Here is a 19,283-nt window from a genome sequence, read left to right as displayed (position 1 = left end):
CTTTTATTTTTTTGTTACATATTTTGAAACAGGGTAGTTCTGGCTGTCCTGGAACTCACCATGTAGATCTGCCTCTGCCTCCCTGTTGCTGGGATTAAAGGCGTACACTACCATGCCCAGCCAGTCTCTTTGTGATAGTTCAGATGATCACTTACATAACCCGATCAGAGTGAAATTTCTATCATTGCCAGCAGAACCCAGTAGATCAAAGCAAGGAAGGTTCCCTGTAAACAAAAGCATTTGACAGTCATCTGGTAAACTGCATTGTCCAGAGTAGCTTTGTCCTCTGCATTACACAAATGTGTATTGAGCAGACAGTGTGCTAGGCACAGCCGATGTGCCTAGCTGATGTAATCCAGGGTTACAATCCTGAATTAAATATTCTTTGTCCCTGCTCAGAAAGTGTGGTAAGTCCCTTGCAGAGAATTAGGGTGACTCACCAGAGTGGCCAGATTGGAGGTTGTCCTAGTTCGAATTATATTGCTGCAGTAAAACCAAAAGCAGCCTGGGGAGGAAAGGATTTGTTTCATTGTACTTCCACAACCAAGTTCATCACTGATGGAAGCCAGGGCAGGATCTCAAATAGGAACCAAGTTCATCACTGATGGAAGCCAGGACAGGATCTCAAATAGGAACCAAGTTCATCACTGATAAAAGTCAGGGCAGGATTTCAAATAGGAACCAAGTTCATCACTGATGGAAGTCAGGGCAGGATCTCAGATAGGAACCTGGAGACCTGGAGACAGGAACTGAAGCAGAGGGCATGGAAGAACAGTTTACCGGCTTGTTCTTTATGCCTTGCCCAGTCTTCTTAAACAACCCAGGACCACCTGCTCAAGGGAGATACTGCTGCAGTCGGTTAGGCCCTCCTACATCCATCATTAATCAAGAAAATGCCCCGACAAACTTGCTTATGGGGCATTTTCTCAACTGACATTTCCTCTTCACAGAGGATTCTAACTTGTGTCAAGTTGACCAAAAATAAAATTACAAAAAAATAAAATAAAATAACTGGCATAATTGACCCCTCTTCTACTTGACACACCTAAATGTTGCTATTAGAAGATAATATTACTTTCATGTTTATCCCCAAGATACTATCACTATCACAATATAAAACATCTAACTTTTCAAATTCAAACACTTTACAAGGTCAGTCTCCTTAAAATACCCAAAGTCTCTAAAATTCTAAAAACTGGTTCCTGTAAAATCAAAACTAAGTTGCGTGCTTTTTATTCCAAGAGGGATGGACCAGGCATAAGCAAAACCGAAATCCAACAGTGTACTGTGTCTGAGATTACTCCCTCACGATCTGGACTCCAAAGAGCTTCGGCAGCTCTACATCTCCAGCTCTGCCATCCACAACACATGTGCTTTGTCACTGGCTCCAGCCAGCTCCAGTCCATTCCTGCTGCTCTCCTTGATGGTCTCCCACAAGCCTGGCATCCAGTATCTTGGGTCTCCTGCAACTGAGGCTGCATCTTCACCCATGGCCTCTCCTGGCCTCTCAGTGTCACGCCTCAGCTGTTCTCCATGACCTCATCAGTCCTGCAGCTTCCATGTTGCCAAAGCTAGTACACCTCGAAGACGCTTAGCTGTACCAAGTTTGGCCACCAGCTTGAGATAAAGCACTACTGTGTGCTGATCCTTAGGAAATACTTGCCACATTTTATGTCAGTGGCACTAGCCTTGTTAATCACAGCTGATTCTTCAGCCTCAGTGGATCAAAAACCACAGATGTTTAAAACAAACTATCATATGAACAGCCCTAACAAATTCTTGGAGAGATTCTCAAACTTTCCTCTGTAACTTCACAGTTTAGGTTGTTGAGATCTGCACTGCTCCCAGCTTTCTTATCTTTCAAGTTCCTGTGTAGCAACCCATTAAACTTGGAGTGTACAGTAGTTTTTCAAAACCAACATTCCATACTCTTCCCATAATCCTCCCCAACAATATGGTCAGGTCTATCACAGCAATAGCCCACTCCATGGTACAAAATTCTCTCCTAAGTTTGCTTTCTATTGCCACAGTAAAACAATACGAAAAGCAACTTGGGAAAGAAAGGGTTTAGTGGCTTAATCCATTAAGGGAGGTCAAGGCAGGAACCTGGAGGCGGGACCTGAAACAAAGGCCATGGAGGAATGCTGCTTACTGACTGGCTCTCCATGGCTTGCTCAGCTTGCTTTTTTATAGAACCCAGGAGTACCTTGCCCAGGAGTGGTCAGCCCTCGCACATTAGTCAAGAAAATGCCCCTACAGACTTGGCTTACAAGATAGAGGATCTTCTCAAATGAGTTTTTTGCTTCCCAGATGACTCTAGTTTATGTCATGTTGACATAAATAAATAAATACTGATCAGCACACTCTAGGATGGTCTCACTGTACGGATAATACTTGCTCAGAGGTTTGAATAACAAGCTGGACATGCAGAGATCACATGGCAAGGAATTCTAGGTGGAGAAGAAAGTTGTGCAAGGTCCTAAAGCAGAAATGGCATACTCTGCCTAGCATGGCTAGAGGGCAATGTGCAAAAATAGAGAGTAGTGTAGAATAAAGTCTGGGAGGTGGATTGGGCCCAGATAAGAGTTTCCTGGATCCCATTTGGTCCTCACAGCAACCCTGAGAAGTAGCTGCGTTAGTGGTGTGTCTGAGATCAGTGCCCACCCTCCATCAAACTGCATTGTAGTGCCAGGGCTCCAGGAAGCAGCCTGGGCTGTTGTCTAGGACAGTGCTGTCCTTCTTTCTTTCATTTGTGTGTTTATGTCTGTCTGAATGTAGGCATGTGCAAACCAGAGAACACATGGGGAGGTCATAGGACAACTGGGTAGAGTGAGTTCTGTCTGTCTACCATGTTGGTCGTAAGGATGAAGATTAGCCATCAGGCTTGGTGGAAAGTGCCCTTGCCTTTAAGCCATCTTGCCAGCCCTACAATCTTGGCTGTGCACCTTAATCACCGAGAGATCTTGGTAAGATTTAGATTCCCAAACTAGAGGTATGGCTTAATGGTGGAAGTAGCGTTCGTAGGCAAAGGCCATAGATGCATCTCCAGGAGGGTCGGATGGGGCCCAAGGCTGTGCAGTTGCTGCTCCCGACACCACACTGAGCAGTAGGTTTCCACCTGCACTGTACATGCCAGGCTGTATGGAGGAACTGGATTCTCTGCTAAAGCCACAGGGTCGGTTGATCCCTTTCTTTGAGAAAGAATGACTGAAATGTTTCATCTCCAAATAAAGGGGAATTCCTTCAAAACCCAAGTTGAAAGGCTTGACTGTCAGGTTTTCCTTTCTTGTTTCATGGCATTTTACTTTAAACTTAAAAACTTACCACTGGAATCATGACAGACATTTTCATCAAATAATTACATCATCCTTTTGTTATAAGCTTGTACAACTATGCAAGACAACCCAGCTGAATAACAGGTTGAGAGTGTGTAAGTTCAGTGGTAAGTGCATGCCCTGGGCTTCATCACCAAGCTTGCTTTTTTTCTCTTTCCTCAAGGAAAATACATTAAGGCCTAACAAGACACTTTGGTTATTGTTCCCTGTTTCCTCTGAACCGATATTTTTCCTCAAATGTAATTTTAACTATCTTACTTCTTCTCAAAAAGCTTTGTTGTTGCTCAGATTTCTAATAGGTCTTATAATAAAAACCCAGAGCCAGATATTGGGGTAAATGCTGAAAGATGAGAGAGACAAAGGAACAGGCCACTGCCACATCTCACCTCATCAACTCCATGAATCCTCTGACTGAATTTCTCTGAGTCCTCAGCTAAAACTCTCTAATCTCCTCACACCTTAAATGCCTTTCTCTACCCAGCCATATTATTTCCTGTCTCAACTTTCCTAGTGCTGGCATTTAAGGCGTGTGACTCCCAAGTACTGGGATTAAAGGTGTGCGTGCCACCACTGCCTGGTTCTGTTTCTCTCCTTGACTGAATCAATCTCATGCAATCCAGGGTGGCTTTGAACTCAACAGAGATCCAGATGGATCTCTGCCTCCTGAATGTTAGAATTAAAGGTGTGTGCCACCACTGCCTGGTCTCTATGTTTAATCTAGTGGCTTGTTCTGTTATCTGATCTTCAGGCAAATTTTATTAGGGTACACAATATATCACCATACTTTGTTGGTTATCAGTTGCTTCCAGAAGAGGAAGGAGTAAAGGGGATGAATGTATATTCAGCAGGTGTCCTATGTCATGTGAAACAAGATTAGAGACATGGTGGGTAAAAGAATTTACAAGGGACATAATTGAGACATTAAAACACTTCAAGAAGCCAGGCAGTGGTGGCGCACGCCTTTGATCCCAGCACTGGGAGGCAGAGGCAGGTAGATCTCTGAGTTCAAGGCCAGCCTGCTCTACAGAGCAAGTTTCAGGACAGCCAAAGCTACACAAAGAAACCCTTCTTGAAAAACAAACAAAAAATAAATCACTGCAGGAGAGGAAGTGGGAGTTCCCAAAGCATCAACCACTAAGAGGGAGAGGGAGTTCTGCATCAGTTAAGGAAAGTTAGATCTTAACCTTGTGAACCATTTGTGGGGGGGTTCTATTTCAATAGATAGGTAGGTATCTCACTATTTTGTTGCATAGTAATAAATTTTACAGCACAAATTGTATATAATTCCATGGGATTATTAGTAGTTAGGGTCCATATGCCTGAATAAAACATTGAGTCATAGGGGTTAGGCTCCAAGTAGTCATGGCTAGTTGTTAGAGTGTAGGAATTTAGCTTTTCTTCTACATTGTGGGCAATGAGTAAGCTGCATTCCATGGATGCCTTTAATCCTTATTGTAGCCCCCTGAGTAAGCATAGTTCGCCATTGGTCCTGATCATGTTGTCCTTTCTCTTAACAATTTATCTCCTTTTATGTCTGCAGTTTTACTATTTTATCTTCACTTAAATTCCACAAAATTCTATAGGGAACTAAGGAATTACTGAGAATTTCATGTAAGTTATTTTGGAGAACTCAAGACAGTTTGTGCAAACAGCATAATGCCACGCCTGCCATCTACCTTCTAGAACAAGTCATGAAAATTAGATAATGAAAATGGCATCAGTCATGTCTGACTTCATCTGTTAAGTCTAGCATGTTGGAATGTGTACCAGTCACTGGTAACTCTTTGTAGGCAAGCCTGCCTTCAACCCCCAAACAAGGCCCTCATGCTGAGAAGTGGGGGGGTGATTCTGCCTCACTCTTTTATAATTGATCCTCACCTCTGAAGTCTAAATACTTTGTGATCTCCAATCAACATCATATGCTTATTGAAGTTGCTCACTAGTTTTGACAACAGTTTAATAAGTGAAACGAGAGAACTTAGAGGAAGAGCATTAGTCTGCTCCTTAGCTCCCCAAGTTTATTTCTGTCAGATTTGATCCCAGGATAGTATTTCTGGATTGATGTAATGCTTTCGTGCTTTTAGGAAAGAAATAATCACATCCCCATTGCTGGGCGGTGGCTCCCAGCACTCGGGAGGCAGAGCCAGGCAGATCTCTGTGAGTTCGAGGCCAGTCTGGTCTACAGAGTGAGATCCAGGACAGGCACCAAAACTACACAGAGAAACCCTGTCTCAAACAAACAACAACAAAAAAGAATTATATCCCCACTTTCAAAGGTTGAACAGCTTTTGTTCATGAGTCGGGGACTGATCACAGCACGTGTTCATTATACCTAAGCATCCATTCTTCTGTACACCCCAGCAGTGGCAGTCCCCTGAAAGGGATACAGGCCAGATAGAGTCACCGCTGGGGAAGGGATGGGAACCTGAGGCCAGAGGGGGAGCCAAGAACACTGCTGACTGCTGAGTCACTGTGTGCCACAGTACAGGTCTGTGCCTGTGTCAATAGTGCCCAACAATGGCTGCCTTGCTCAGGGCACCACCTCAAGGTGGGCTGGACAGCTACAGAGCTGGGCTTCATGCTTCCTGTCTCTCCTAACCAGACACGGTGACTTGGTTCCAAAATCCACCTGCCCTAGGAATTAATACAGACAGATGCCAGAGGCTCTGGGGTGATGAGCTGATCAAGAAGACCATCCCTGCCAGCCTCAGCTTGAAAAGACCCTTGAAAACTAGAAAATCCTTAGGACTTGGAGGATAAAACAGTGGTAAAGTGCTTGCCTTATGAGGATGAGGAACTGAGTTAGATCCCCAGAACTTATATGTTAAAAAAAAAAAAAAAAAGGCTAGGGGGCGGGGCATGAAAACAATGTCTGGAGCTCCAGGGTTGAGCTGAGAGACCCTGTCTCAATATCTAAGGTAAAGAGCTATGGAGAAAAACACCCAAGGTCAACCTGGATGTTTTATACACCACAACACACACACACACACACACACACACACACACACACACACACACACACACACACACCTCTCACACCAAAACAGGTGTGGCTCCCTGGCCAGCCGGTCAACCTATGAGGTGATTTCAGGCCTGTGAAAGATCCTGTCCCAAATAAAAGGTAGAATGCACCTGAGGAATAACAGCAGAGACTGGCCTTTGAGCTCTGCTTGTATGTCACATATATGCATGCACACAAAAGAAAACGAAAGGCCCTATTTGTGAAAGTGAAAGCCTTGCAACTCTTTGGTGCCATTACAAGCAAAGGCCAGATCTGAAGATCATATTACCAAAGGCTATTATAACTGTTCAATAGCACAGATCATGTGTGGTACTTAGTGAAGAATTTGGGACAGATCACTCAGTACACTCCATAGCAGCCAGAGGTGTCTCTGGATGCTGTAGAGTTGACTTACCTACCTGACAATGGTATGTGACATGACAGGCGTGAACACGGTCAGTACCTCCCAACTGGATGAGGCTACCTAGCTGTGTAAACAATACAGCTGTGCCCAGAGAAATCCGAATTAAAATTTTTTTGAAATTCCATCTCACCCCAGTCAGATGGCAGTCAGTAAGGAACAATGACTACTGGCGAGGGTGTGGAACTCTCCTGGTGGGAATGTAAACTAGTCCAGCCACTGGGTTTCTTAAACTAAAAACAGGCCTGCCACTTGACCCAGCTCTACAGCTCTGGTGGTTTGAATGAGAATGGCCTCCACAGGCCCGCTCATATATTTGAGTGCTTGGTCCTTAGTTGGCAGAACTGTTTGGTAAGGACTAAGTGGTGTGGGCTCTTTGAGGTCTCAAAGGCACATTCCCAGCTGTGTGCACACATTGTCCCCTTTTGCCTCATGCTTGTGGATCAGATACAAGCTCTCAGCTCAGCTGCTGCTGCATCACCATGTCTGCCTGTCTACTGCCATGCTCCCCGCCATGATGATCATGGTCAACTTCTCAAAGTGTAAACAAGCCCCCAATCATATACTTTCTAAGTTACTTCGGTCATCATGTCTCTTCATGGCAATAGAAAAAGTAACTAAGAAACACTCCTAGGTATTTGTTTACCTGAAGGATTCCAGGGCAACATATCAAAGAAATACCTCCACCCCAATATTTATTGCAGCACTATTCACAGTAGCTAGTGGAACCAGCCTATGTGGCCAACAACAGAGAAGTGGATAAAGAACGTGTGCTATCTATAAACAATGAAATTTTTTTCATCCAAAACGAACAAAGTTACATCATTTGCAGGAAAACGGATGGATGCAACTGGAGATAAGTGAATTAAATAATTCAGTCAAAAAAAAATCACGCTTTTCTCTCACTTGTGGTTCCTAAATTTTCAGTAAGCACATAAAGGCATGTTTGTGTATATGACATGGAAGTCGAAGCAGAGCTGTCTAGGGAAACAAAGAATAAACAGGGACTGTTATTATGAAGAGCGTAGGAGTGGGATGGAAATAGTCAGAGTATACTTAGGAAAATGTCCTTATGTAACCCAGTGCCATGCACAGTGAGAACAAGGGACGCAGAATGAAATAAAGAGAACATTGAAGTTTCTAAGTTTTCCTCAGAAAAAGAAAGTACAGTTGATGATTACCAGCACTATGCATACCTTTCATCATGGTGCTGAGGCAGGAGGACCAGCCTGGGCTATGTAGGAATACCCACATCTCAAAAAATCCCACAAAATTAGAATTAAATTGTCAATTATACTTTCTCTTGTTTCCTATGTAAGGATCTATGTTATAATTTTCTAAATTTAGTACAAATAAAAGTTATTTTAAATCTATAATTTATTCTACCAGACAAATACATCCTCTGTGTTCTCCTTCTGGCCTCCCACCAGGGACCCAGACTACTTAGTATTTACTGTTATGTCAACTTTTTCCTGACTAGGCTCTGCATTTTCCTTACGCCACTTCTGACCTCCTGGTTTATGTCTTTTATTTTCTGTTTTTGTGGTGCTAGAGAGTAAACACAAGGCCTTAAGCATGATGAATTGTACCCCAATTTCTTTTATATCTACATGTTTTGCTTTAATTAAAAAAAACACATTTAGGGGAAGAATTAAGTAATAATAAATACACAATAGTAGCTTGCATGAACTAATCAGAAGTTCTCACTTTTGAAAATGTTAATAATGCTAGGTGTGGTGGTGTACAACTTCAATTCCAGTACTCTGGAGGCAGAGGCAGGTGGATGAATTTCTATGAGTTCAAGACCAGCCTGGTCTACATAACAAGTTCCAGGCTAACCAAGGCTACATAGGGAGACCCTGTCTTTAAAAAAAAAAAAAAAAAAAAAAAAAAAAGCCAGGCAGTGATGGCTGCAAACCTTTGAGCCCAGTATTTGGGAGGCAGAGGCTGGTTGAGCTCAGAGTTCAAAGCCAGCCTGTTCTACAGAGCTAGTTCCAGGACAGGCAGGGCTACACAAAGAAACCCTGTCTTGAAAAACCAAAACCACAAAAAAATAAACAATTTATAGGCCATTTCATGAAATATAAATTTGGGGAGGGGGGCGAGATGGCTTAGCAGGTAAAGGCACTTGCCCTTCCAGCCTGACAGCCAGTACAGTCCGCAGATGGAGCCCGTGTGAAGTGGAAGGAGGGAACTGATTCTACAGGATTGTCCTCTGACCTTCACACATTATGCATTCACATTCAAAACCAACAAATTTTAAAAATAAAATTTTATGTGAGATGGGAATCTTTAAAAATGAAACCCCCAATGCCCATTTCATGCTTACATTTGATTCAGAATGGACAGCCATGTAGAAATGTGATCAGGAACACAGGGCTATGCTCCAGTGGCAGAAGACTAAACGGGGAGGCAGCAGAGCCTTTTATTTATTATTTATTTATTGCCTTTTCTGGGTAGTCTATCTGCCTCTTGGATATGAGGCAAGACCACTCTGGAATGAGGATCTTCAGAAAAAGTGACCTTTCTAGATTATATGCTTTGCTTTGAGAAAAAAAAAATGATTTGTAGTTTGTATGCCCCACCGTAGGAGGAGAAATTATGATTTCTATGACTGACTTCAGGAGAGAAAGACAGACCAACAGGGAGAATTTGCTCTCGAAGCTGCTCCTAAGACTTCCAACCTTTTAGTTCAAAGTGCTTGGCATGTCAAGGTGCCGTATTAGGGGGTACCAATTTCCAAGCCTCAATATGGACATTCAGAGAAAAAGCTCTGGCTGAAAGCAGCTGAGAGTCTTGCAGAAAAACCAACACAAGTCAAGGAATATTGTGTTCTTGAAAGGTGAAGGAGCATAAAGAGTTATGAAAGAACTAGGAAGGCCTCCAAGACTGTAAGAACCACAGAAATGTCCCCAACGAGGTGCTTTAGTCCAAGGTTGAAACGCTGGAGGAGTAATCAGGCAAGAAGGCTATCTGGAAAGCCACAGGATCCAGGAGGAGACAATTCCAAAGAGCTGAACCTGGTAAACCATAAATGAGATTGGAGTGTGGAGGAGAGGCAGGTTCTATCTTCTATGGGAGACTTAAGGAGACCCGAACATTTAAAGAGTGATTTACAGGACGCTAGAGTCTGGGATTTGTGCTAAAATAGTTGGGAGCTCTGAAAGGCTTTAAACAGATCTGATCAAATCAAATTTACATTTTTGGGAATCTCAACTTACATTAAATATATGTATAGTGACTATGGAGAACAGAGGCCAGGCTCATGTTTGAACGCTTGGTCCCCCTTTGGTGCTGAGTCAAATAATCATGGCACCTTTGGAATTTGAGGCATGGCTGGGAGAGGTAGACTGTTCAGAGTGGTGAGCCTTTCACTCTGTAGCCCATCCCTGGTTCCACTCTAGAGCTCTCTGCTTCCTAAGCTACCAAGATGTCACAAGCTTCGTTGTAGGCACTACATCACCACCCGCACCAAGCCAGCCACCATGCTACCCCTACCAGGACAACCTGTACCCTCTGGAACTGTGAGCAAACATAAATGTTGCTTCCCTTGTCACTGCATTCCTGTATTTTATCATGGATGGGAAAGAAATGAGCACACCATCCCTGTTCACTCCTCCGTTGTGTCCTGATTTCCTTCCAGGTGCAGGCTCTTCCGGTTTAGTACATCAGCTCCTAATCCCAGGTGTTCCTTGGTTTGTTTGTACAAGGTGGCTGCACTCTGTCATCAAGATTGGCTTTAAATTCATTACCCTCCTGCTAGGATTGTAGGTGTGTGCCTCCATACCAGCTCTTGCTTCCTTTTTTTTTAAGGTCCTAGTGACCGCCCCACTTTTTGTCATATACTATTAAAAAATGACTGTGATTAAGACTGACCAAACCACCTTTAATCCCAGCACTCAGGAGGCAGAGGCAGGTGGATCTCTGTGAGTTCAAGGCCAGCCTGGGCTACAGAGTTAGTTCCAGAAAAGGCGCAAAGCTACACAGAGAAACCCTGTCTTGAAAAAAAAAAAAAAAGATTGGCCAAACCAGGGTGGGAATCAGTTATGTTATCAAAATGAAAATGGAGAAAATAACCACACAGGCTGAGGACTACTTCCGTATTTTAATAACATTGGAGTCAGTGGGAATGGTTGTTACCATCACTGGATTCCTCTACTCAAGATTTAATGGGACTAGATTTCACTACACATTACTAATTACTGGAGCCAGATGTGGTGGTTTGAATGCAAACTGCCCACTGGCCCATAGGGAGTGTCACTATTAGTAGGTATGGCCTTATTGGAGTAGGTGTGGCCTTGTTGGAGGAAGTATGTCACTGGGGGTGGGCTTTGAGGTTAGAGATGTTTAAGTCAGGCCCAGTGTCATTTTCTTCCTGCTGTCTGCCAATCCAGATGTAGAACTCTGAGCTACTTCTCCAGCGTCATGTCTGACTACATACCACCATGACAACAATGGACTAAACCTCTGAACTGTAAGCCAGTCCCAACTGAATGTTTTCCTTTGTAAGAGTTGTCATGGTCATGGTGTCTCTTCACAGCAATAGAAACTCTAACAAGACATCAAGTAACTATAACTCAAGCAGTTTTGTTATCCATGAGCAACTTGGAAGCCTTATGGGAAATAATGCTTTACCCACTTCCTACATCAATAGACTTCACTAAGTGACTCTCTGCCTCCGTGGAGCACAGAAAAGCAGTAACTCCTAACAATGTAACTTCACCTTAATTTTATTATAAAAATTATAATTTTCCATCTATATTGGAAAGTACACAAGATGTAACAACTTTAATTTTCTTCTCATTTTTCTTCCTAATAGTACATCTTCCTCAAGATCTAACCAGTTGGGTACAAAGATGGGTCTTAGAACTCTTTTTCAGCTACATGGAATTTTCTTACTTAAATAACAATAATTTAGTTGACTTGAGATTGTTTCCAAACTTTTGCTACAATAACCGCTGCTACATTGAATGCCCTTGTACACTTGTCATTCACGAATGATAGCTGTAGAATGAGTACTTTATATATTGTACAGAATAATCCTTTGCCAGTCATGTGCACTATAAACATATTCATCACCATTTCTTTTGTCACACAGAAGTAGTCAATGAAATGCAGCCAGTTTTCCTTCTTTCCATTTTGGGGGTTGGGAGGCAAGGTCCATAGGTAGCTCAGGCCGCCAGGAACCCTTGATCATCCTCCCCCAGTACTGGGGTCATAGGTTGTGACACTGAACTCAACTAACCACGATCTTAGCTTGTCTTCCAGTTGGTACCCATTTGCAGATATAAGCGCTTCAGCACTCCCATAGCCAGTTTAGTATGGCCAAGCTTGCAACCTAGTACCTCCAACTCAGAAAATCAGTTACCTTTCCCTGACCCCACTGTTTGTCAAGGAGAAAAAAATGGCTCTTCAGATGACATTCACACCAGCACTGCCTGTCCAGCTGGCTGGTTCCCAACTGAGTTAAGTAATATGATTGATTTGGTAGATCTTTTCCATTTCTAACTGGTTGAAATGTTATTCCAACTCAAGGTCTCTTTGTGTGTGAAAGGCTTTTGAATCTTTGAAACATTTACTCGTATTCGAGCATGTGCTTAAGATGTGTTTATGTGCTTAGCCAGCTTTGGGGGGTTATTTAAAGCTGTTACTATGATCTGTGATAATCTTAAGAGTAAGAAAGATTTATTTTGGACCATTTGTAAGTAGAGAGGTTTATTTGGCCTCACAGCTCCAGGGTTTTCAGTCTCTAACAGGTTCCATTGCTTTGCTCTGTAGTGAAGCAGAGCATCCTGAGAAGGAGTGAGGAAGAAGACAAAGCTGGCTAGGTCGTGGTGACCAGGAAAGGCCTGGGGACTGGTCTCAGTTACTGCCTTCCATTAGGATCCTCTTCCTATAGGTTCAGCCACTTCTCAACACTAGAACAAGCTAGGAAACCGTTTTTATGACTTTTTTATGCAATCTATTTTGATCATGTTTCTTCCCCTCCCCCAGCTCCTCCCGGATCCCTCCACGTTTCTCCACACCCAACTTTATGTCTGTCTGTCTGTCTGTCTGTCTGTCTCTCTCTCTCTCCCCCACCACCCAAAACAAAAATCAAACAAGCAAAAAACCAATAATATAAAAAAAATGCACAAACAAAATCAAAACAAAAAGTTAAAAAACAAACATGGAGTTCATTTGTGTTAAGTCAACTACTCCTGGGCACTGGGCCTGCCCTGAGGTGTGATTAATAAACCCAGAGAGACTCCATTGGAGAAAACCAACTTTCCTCTTACCAATGAGTAACAAATAGCTTCTTGGTTAGGGTGAAGCTTTATGTCCAATCTTCCTTCTCCATGCTGGGATTTTGTCTGGTTTGAACCAGTGCTGGCCCAGTGCATGCTGTCACAGTCTGTGAGTTCATGTGTGTCAATCCTGTTGTGTCTGAAAGACACTGTTTCTTCGGGGTCATCCACCACCTCTAGCTCTTACATTCTTCTGCCTCCTCTTCGACAGGGATCCCTGAGCCTTGAGGGAATGGCTTTGATGAAGATGACCCATTTAGAAGTGAGTGCTCTGAAGTCTCTCACTCTGCACACTGCCTAACTGGAGGTCTCTGCTAATTCCCCCCTGCTGCAACAAGCTGCTTTTCTGATGTGGGCCGAGCAAGGCATTGATCTAGGAGTCATTAGGAGTCAAGACTAGAAAGGTCATGGGCCTCAAGGAAAACCAAACAGTATTATTCTGCTAAAGGAGCGTGGCTACCATGTTTCAATAAACAGTTCTTGGGAGACATTTAAAATCCAAGTTTTAACAAGTAGTTTAGGTATGTAGGATCAAAACACAAAATCCCACGGAGCTAGAGAAATGGTTCAGTGATTCAAAGCATTTACTGTTCTCTCAGAGGACCAGGGTTTGGTTCCCAGCACCCACGTAGGGTGGCTCACAGCCACCTATAATTCCAACTCTAGGGGTACCTGACACCTCTGGTCTCCTTGGACACCTGCACTTATATGCACTTACCCATTCACACAGTTAAAAAAAAATAGTAAGAATAAATCTTTTTTTAAAAAAAACACAAATCCTGGTGTCATGAATTTGGGGTAGCCTGCCAGCTCTTCCTCCAGTCTGCAGTGTTGATGGTAATGACAGGGTGTGCTCAGCTAGAGGCTTGGCTTGGTATTGGTGAAGAGAAGAACAAAAATCATGCAGTGGTGGTCAAGGTCAGTGACTGATTCCTGGCCCTTGCGGCTGCAGATTGAAACCTGAGAGAAAGTGAAGACTGACAGGAGGTAGGAAGGGAAAGGAACTTCTCATCTGGGAGTCTAGCTGAAGTCTGGTCATCTTACAGTAAGAAATTCCAGGACAATTAACAAGATGTGTTGTGAAGGTTGCCTACGTAGAGAGAGTATTCCTTTTATAGAGAGATATTTTATATAAGCATGTTCCTGACTCAAAGTAATCGAAAATTTGCCCTTCAGGAAGATTCTAGAAATGGCATCCTTTCCATTCACAGAGCAGCTTTTAATTATTTAAAAGACTGCCAGACTGTCCACAGAACCTAACTAGTTCATAGGCCCATGTGTTCATGTTTCAACGTTCTTTCCCCCTCTTCCTCCCTTAAAGGCTTGGAGAAAGTATCTGCCTGCCTCAACATACGTGTCCTTTCAAAACTTCCCCATACACAATTTTTCAGTGGTTTGATGCAATTTTTAAAGTGTGATATGTCAGCATTGTAGGGCACAGACACAAGAGGCTCAACTCTTCACCACCTTCCTCAGTTGAGGGGTATCCCTCTCAACGAAGGCCCAAGCAGGCTTTAAAGCTGAAAAAAATTTCAGGACTAGCCAGTTTATGAAGCAGAGTTGGAGATTTTATTATATAGTTACTTTCTGTTGCCGTGATAAAACATGGTCAAAAGCAACTTCGAGAAGAGTGTATTGTGGTTTAGGCTTCCAGAGGGGAGGAGGCCATCATCGTGGGGAGGCATGGCAACAGAGGCAAGAATCTGAGACATCATCTTCTTCTGAGAGATTTATTTTATTTTACATGCACAGTTGTTTCGCATGCATGTGTGCATGAGTGCCACATACCCATGGAAGTCAGAAAAACTGGAGTTACAGATGGTTTTGAGCCACCATGTGGATGCTGGGAATTGAACTCAGGTCCTCTGCAAGAGCACCCAGTGCTCTTAACTCAACCACCAGGCCATCTCCCCAGCCCCTGAGAGATCACATCTTTAACTACAAACACTAAACATAGAGTGAACTGGAAGCAGAATAAGGCTATAAATCTCAAACCCTGACCCCAGTGACATCCTTCCTCTAGCAAGGCTCCACCTGGAAAAGGTTCCATAACCGCCTCAAAAAGTGCTACCAACTGAGGAACAAGCATTCAAACACATAAGCTTATGGAGAACGTTTCTCAGTCAGACCACCGTATCTTTATTTAGTATTTGTGTGGACGTTAGCGATGTTTGTGTTTATGTGTGTGCAGTTGTGCATGCACCACTGCAGGTGTATAGAGGTCAAAGGACACCTCTGGCTGTCAGTCCTTACCTTCCACCTGTTTAAGACAGGATCTCATCACCACTTCATGTACCAGGCTCACTGGCCCATGAGCAGAGACACACACTGCCGCAGCTGGCTTTATGTGAGTTCTGTAGATCAAAACTTGGGTCTTCATGCTGGCATGACAAATGATTTACCCACCCACTGAGCCATCTCTCCAGTCCATATTAAAGATGTTTTCATATAGGCTTAAGCTCAAGGATTCAGGGGGGAAAAAAAACAGAAAGTAAGACACATGGAAAACATGGGTGTGAGCTTCTCAAAGAGGAATTGCAGTCCACTGTTTTCAATATTCATATATAGGATTTGAGTGGGGTGTAACACGAATGCTAAATTGGTCTTTTAATTAAAAAAAAAATATATCCGGGGCCAGATATTGGAGTAAATGCTGAAAGATCAGAGAGACAAAGGAACAAGCCACTGCCACGTCTTACCTCTAGGACTCCTCAGCCTGAAAAGGCTTATTGTTCCTGTCTCCTCGTGCCTTATATACCTTTCTCCACCCAGCCTTTACTTCCTTCTTAGTGCTGAGATTGAAGGTGTGTGACTTCCCACAATACTGGAAGCAAAGGCATGAGATCTCAAGTGCTGGGATTAAAGGCGAGTGATTCCCAATTATGGGGATTAAAGGTGTGTGCCACCACTGCCTGGCCCTGTTTCTCTCCTAGATTGAGTCAATCTCACGTAATCCAGGGTGGCTTTGAACTCACAGAGATCCAGATGAATCTCTGCCTCCCGAGTGCTAAGATTAAAGGTGTGTGCCACCGCTGCCTGGCCTCTATGTTTAATCTAGTGGCTTGTTCTGTTCTCTGATCTTCAGGAAAATTTTACTAGAGTACACAATGTATCACCACAGTGGGATTTGAGGTTACTATCTTATCACAGGGTGGTTCCTACTCTTCCAGGAGACCTGAGCTCAGTTCCCAGTTCCTGTGTTGGGTGGCTCCAACTGTCTGTAACTGCACCCAGGGGAGCCTGTCCCTCTTTGGCCTCTTCGGGCACTTGCACAAACACACATACACACAAATAAACTAATAAATCTTAAAAAGAACTCCTACACAATAAACACCATTGGCTGTAGAGGCTGTTGACATAAAGTTAATATTCTGTTCATATATAGGTATTTTAGGTTAATCTAGCAGTGACCAGGCTTAAGGTCTGAATATATATTACTTGGGGTAGGTAGGGCCTCTTTTCTGTTTCCAGAAATTTCCTGAAAAATCTCGGGTTTGAAGTAAAGATACCCTGCCTTCCTGAATGTTATCTATTGTAAGCCTCTCGGGCTGGACCAGTGACTTGTGTTTGCACGTGTGAAGGCCAGAAAGGTCAACTTCTGGTATCTTCTGTGTCACCTTCCACATTTTTTGAGACAGAGTCTTTCACTGAACCTAGAGTCAATGTTTTGCTAGTCTGGCCTCTCACTCCAGGATCTGTCTGTCTTTGCTCCTCCAGTGCACCAGGCCTACACTTGGATATCACATGGATGCTGCGGATCTGAACTCAGGTCCTCACACTTAGCAGGCACTTCACGGTACACTTAGCCACTGCCCCAGCCCAGCCCTGAAAAGGATTTTTTTTTTTTTTGGTTTTTCGAGACAGGGTTTCTCTGTGTAGCTTTGCGCCTTTCCTGGAACTCACTTGGTAGCCCAGGCTGGCCTCGAACTCACAGAGATCCTCCTGGTTTTGCCTCCTGAGTGCTGGCATTAAAGGCATGCGCCACCACCGCCCGGCCTAAAAAGGATTTTTAAGAAAGATGTTGCTCACTATTCGACTTTAAATTTCACATTTGCATCTTACTCCTAGGCCACACTGCCTGGAGTACATTTTGAAATGATTTTTATTTACTTATTTTATTTTTAATTTTACTTAAAAAAAATTTATGTTTATGGGTGTTTTGCCTACATGTATATCTGTGTACTACTCACATGCCTGGTGCTGGTGGAGGCCAGCAGAGGACATTTGATCCCCTGGGACTGGAGTTAGTTATGAGCCGCTGCTGGGTATGGAACTGGTCTGAAGGAGCAGTTAGTGCTGTTAACCACTGAGCCATCTCTCCAGTCCCACCTGTATTTTTTTTAAAGTAATTAATTTTTTGAGACGAGGTCTCACTATGCAGCTCTGACTGGCCTAGAACTCACTATGTAGACCAGGCTGGCCTCAAACTTACGAAGATTCACTGCCTCTGTCTCCTGAGTGCTGGATTTAAAAGTGTTTGCTACCATGCCTGACCCAATTTTCTGCATGTTTCTATTACATTGATCTATTAACGTGTTGGTGTGTTTTGTGTACACGTGCAGTTTTGAGTATGACTTTGCCCCAGTGCACATGTGGAGGTTAGAGAACACTTTGTAAGAATGGGTTCCAGGGAATAAATTCAGGTCCTCAGGCTTCTCAACAAGTGCCTTTCCCCACTGTCTCATCTCGCCAGTTCTTTTGGGCTTGTTTTGAGACAGGATCTCACATAGCTAGCCCAGGCTGACCTTCAACTTCTGATCCTCTGCCTCTACATTTGTGGAGTATTATGATGATGAGCTACCACATAATGGCTTATTTAAAGAAACCGTGACTTGGGGGTTAGAGAGATGGCTCAGTGGTTAAGAGCACTGATGGCTCTTCCAGAGGACCCAGGTTCAATTCCCAGCACCCACATGGCAGCTCACAACTGTCTGTGACTCCAGTTCCAGGGGATCTGACACCCTCACACAGACAAACAAGCAGGCAAAACACCAATGCACATAAAATAAAAACAAACTAAAAACAAAGAAAACATTACCTTAAAAAATATTCCCTTATAGTCATTCCTCTCAGCATGTAAGCATCAAATTAGCATATTTGGGGTTTGCATTGTATTAGAATGCTTGATTTTAAAGACTGCTGCTTGAGTTAATCTGCTCACAAAAACCTGTTAAATTGACTTTGGCTTGGGATTAGGGCAGAATTTCTAATAATTTCTGAAATGTCCATAAACTTACTAATGGTATTCTGTACAAGGTATTTATGAAAAGCAGTGTTCTCAGTATTGACAATTATAAAATTTAAAAAACTAACTCGCCTGGCAGTGGCCCACAACTTTAATCCCAGCACTTGGGAGGCAGAGGCAGGCGGATCTCTGTGAGTTGAGGGCAAGCTTGGACTACTGAGTTTATTCCAGGACAGCCGGAGAGAGCTGTTACACAGAGAAACTCTGTCTCCAAAAACCAAAACAACAACAAAAAAAACTGAACAACTCTGAGAAATGTTATATTTTATATCCTTTGGTATCAAATATTTAGCCAATTTCTTTATATAAAAAATGACAAGGACATCCACCTCATTAATATGTAAATTTGCTTTCATAGGTAGTAAGAGTAAAACTATATATACATAACAAAATGATTTTAACTAAATTTATGATTATACAAGACATATTAAGTAAATATATGTTAAGTATGTTACATACTTACGCACCTGGAGTTGTGTAAAAATTTCTTTGGCAAGAAGAAATCAAAAAGTGGAAAGGTTTAAGTCCTGAATTAGGGAAAGGGCTTGGTACTGTTGGAAATAATAAAAGCAACAAACTTGTAGGCTGGGAATGTAGCTCAGTTGGTCAAGGGCTTGTTTTAGCATGCATGAGGCCCTGAGCTCCATCCCCAGACCTTATAAAACTTGGGATATGGTTTGTTCCCAGCACTTGGGAGGTGAAATCAGTAGGTCCAGAAGTTTAAGGTCATGTGTCACCTCAGCGTTTGAGGCAAGCTTGTACTACAGGACGCCGTATTTAAAAAAAAAAAAAAAAAAAAAGGAAAACGGGAGGCGCCCCCCACCCCACACACACCCCTTCTTTCTTCTCTTCCTCTTCTTTTGGGGACCCACGTCGGGGAAACAAGCCTGCATTAGGAGTTTCAAGTCTGACGAGAGATGAGTTAGAACTGAGGCTGAGTTGGAAACCTGCAGCTGGCCAACCAGCCAACGCCTTACTCTTTCTTTCTCAGTGT

Source organism: Peromyscus californicus, unplaced genomic scaffold, assembly GCF_007827085.1.
Source record: "Peromyscus californicus insignis strain IS unplaced genomic scaffold, ASM782708v3 Scaffold_23__1_contigs__length_62951481, whole genome shotgun sequence".
Lineage (NCBI taxonomy): Eukaryota > Metazoa > Chordata > Mammalia > Rodentia > Cricetidae > Peromyscus > Peromyscus californicus.
This window is presented reverse-complemented; position numbering follows the sequence as displayed.